Source organism: Lates calcarifer, unplaced genomic scaffold (genome assembly GCF_001640805.2).
Source record: "Lates calcarifer isolate ASB-BC8 unplaced genomic scaffold, TLL_Latcal_v3 _unitig_677_quiver_1252, whole genome shotgun sequence".
NCBI classification, from domain to species: domain Eukaryota; kingdom Metazoa; phylum Chordata; class Actinopteri; family Centropomidae; genus Lates; species Lates calcarifer.
The window spans coordinates 15-3,495 of NW_026117900.1; the positions used below are offsets into that span (position 1 = coordinate 15).

The following is a 3,481-nucleotide window of genomic DNA, read 5'->3' on the forward strand; positions in this document are numbered from 1 at the left end:
TGACTTTGATAATTGGAAATTATTTCTAGTGTTTTCTATTCTAGTCATGTGATCATGCTGTTCACATTTCACCTTGTTAAATGTCATTTTTGTACATTGCTAGAACCAAAACCACATGCGGCTATCAGTGTTACTTCTCATATAATATTATAATGTTTTTAATAATAATTATTACTCGTGGTTCTGACAAGGCTTGGTTGGCAAGGCAAGGTTGACTTAACGAGTTGATAACCAGACTGTGGTTGTTCGGTTTAGTGAGGGCCAGATAATGGTAAGATATCCTGGTATGCTGAACTTGCTTCGTAGTACAGGCCTCCCATGTAAAAAACACAACTCACAACAGTTTCACAGATTAAATGGAGGAGTTGTTGCCTCTTGTTTTAACTTTAGACATGTTAATAGATGTACTTTGCTACCTTTGGGCATAGTGAGGCCTACTGTTTCCTCTTGTTTCTAGGCTTAATGCTGAGCAAAGTTAACCATATGCTGACTGTAACCTTGTATTTACAAAATGGATATAAGACTAATATCAGTCTTGTCATCTAAATCTCAACCTAGACATGAGTAACACACACACAACATACTATGGTTATGTTTGAAGACTGACTTATAGTCCTTTGTGTGGGTGCGGTTTAGAATAAGCCAAAAATTCTAATTCCTTCCTGCAGCTTTGACAACTACTCTGCTAATGTGATGGTGGATGGGAAACCAGTGAATCTGGGCCTTTGGGATACAGCAGGACAGGAGACTACGATAGGCTCAGACCACTGTCTTACCCACAGACGGTATTCAACCCCCCCAACCCCACACGCACACACATACACACACAGATTTATGTACTCTCATATACATGCACAGCTCTGTCAGAGACCTGTAAAATGACAGATATGCAGAGTTTCAAGAGTGAAGCACAGGGTGGTGTCGGCTGCACCACCTGTTTGTAAGTTTAAACTTAGCCTGCATAAATTTTTACTCAGTAGAGATCCACACATCACGACTTTTATGTTACTAAATGTTTACACCAAGTAACTGCCAAGTATGACCTGCTTAGATTTCAGAGTAAAAGACATAAATTGTATTATAGTGGACACAATAATGTAAACAGTGTCAACAATAATCCTGATTAAGACAACCTAGGGGTCTCTCTAAAATTTATCGTATTAGATGTCACAAAAATAACACACTTCACCTAAAATGACAGTATTATTCTTGTAACATTGTGCTAATGACCATATACAGTTGGTGAGTTTGCATAATCACATTCTTGCCTTTAACATAATTACTCTTATGAAATACATATTTCTCCATTTATATAACTGAACCAGTCAGACTCACATTTAAGTTTTTAATAATATGAAATAAGTGAAATGTTGAAAAACTATCAAGAAAGGAATCTTGTCAAACACAATCATTTGTCATACAGCAAGAAAAACATGTCAGTATAAGATAAAAACATCTTGTTATACTGTGAGGTCCTTCTACATTTTTTAAAAATTAGAGCAACTAATTAATTAGTCACTATTAGTTGACCAAGAGTGTCTAGAGAACATCCCTATAAACATAAACATAAAATAAAGTATTAGTGTCTTTTAAGGAAAAACAGAGTTTTAACTGTCAAAAATAAAATTAAGGATTATTTTTGTGGCTTCACACACACACTCACACACACACACACACAGATATCACTCTCAACTAGCCATCTCTCTGGTTCTCTCCCAGGATGTGTTCTTGATATGCTTCTCCCTGGTCAGTCCGGCCTCCTTTGAGAACGTCCGAGCTAAGGTCAGTACACTGACTGACCCCCCCCAACCCCTCCATGCCGAGTCTGACCACAAGGAGGCACATCTATGGCTCCACCTGGCTTATCACACTGTTGCCCCACCCTGTCCAGACTTTGGCTTAGAACAGTCTAGATTTGAACTCACTTCCCCAGAGGGATGTGTTACATGTTCTAAGACAAGGTCTGAACAAGTCCAAACACTCTGCAAAGGAAGCGTTTTGGCCTGTGATTTGGTCCGCTGAGCATCATGTGACGCTCTCAGATGAAATCACACTTTGCTTACAGTCCGACCTCCCTCTGTAGAGTCTGTCTGCTTCTGTCAGGGTTCTCTCATCATGTGATGTGATTTGAGGTTGCTTTGCCTGAGGATGTTTTATGTTAATACCACTATTCTTCCTTTTCAGACTGCTCTAATCAAAAAACACATTTTCTATTTTAACAACTCAGAGTTTGTTGTATGTCAATGTGGAAAGGCGCTCTTCATTCTCCCTGTGTATACAGCTAACTGTTCTCTCTCTCATTGACTTGTCCTTTGTATATACATATGTACGCTTGTGTGTGTGTGTGTGTGTGTGTGTGTGTGTGTGTGTGTGGTGTGTGGTGCTTCAGTGGTACCCTGAGGTGAGACACCATTGCCCCAACACACCCATTATCCTGGTGGGCACTAAACTGGATTTGCGAGATGACAAGGACACCATTGAGAGGCTGCGAGACAAGAAGCTTTCTCCCATCACCTACCCACAGGGCCTAGCCATGGCAAGAGAGATTGGTAAGACTGTTTGTGGCATGTGCACAACTGTTTTGCATAAACATTCAATAATCAATAACCATTGCTTCAAATGGTAAGTGATGTACTGTATATGTAGCCTTGTAATAAGTGAAATATTTTACATACCTTGCACAAGTCACTGATCCCCATTATGCCCTCCTCAGGGGCTGTGAAGTACCTGGAGTGCTCAGCGCTGACCCAGCGAGGCCTGAAGACAGTATTTGATGAGGCCATCCGAGCCGTGCTCTGCCCTCCGCCGGTGAAGAAGAGGGGGAAAAGGTGCACCATGTTCTGAGGAGGAAACACTACTATAACACTACATCACCATGAACAACAACCACTACTTCTCTGAGAGGATGAGAGAGAAAACTAGCGAGAGTGAGCGTGCACTGCTGAGATTGCTGTCTTTATATTGATGTTTTTTCAAAGTGATATTGGTAACAAGACCAATATTTAATCAGATTTTTTTTTTTACCATTACTGAATAGTTCATAGGTTCTGAACGACACTGACTGTCCACCTACTTTTGTACTCATAGAACCACATCAAGTTGCCATGAGGGCTGACAAAGGTTTCTATTACTTGCCTTCATACTGGAACATCTCTTCTTTCTCAGCCATGCTTGCTTGAATTAATGCAGTGTTGACTAGATAGAAAGTGAACTATGAATACGCCTTCAGGTCGGAAGTTACCCCTAGTTTCGGATCTAAGATCAGTATTTGGAAACAAGATGTTACTGCATTTATGAAATTTCACATACTAAGTTCTAAATAGAAATAGTGTAGTTCCTCAACAAGAGATAAGAATGAATGTTGAAGGGATATTCTGGTTTATTACAACAAAGCCTCAGGTTGTTTTGTAGTTTCAGCCATCATTTCTATTGGTCCTGACAGCTTTGTGTTCACCAAGTCAGCTGCTGAGATCTTTTGAAA

At 40.0% G+C, this 3,481-nt stretch overlaps 1 pseudogene; it reads left to right on the forward strand.

The window, feature by feature from the left end:
• The first annotated feature begins 636 nt into the window (after window positions 1-636).
• Window positions 637-3,015, forward strand: LOC108879491 (ras-related C3 botulinum toxin substrate 3-like; annotated as a pseudogene).
• The last annotated feature ends 466 nt before the right edge of the window (window positions 3,016-3,481 follow it).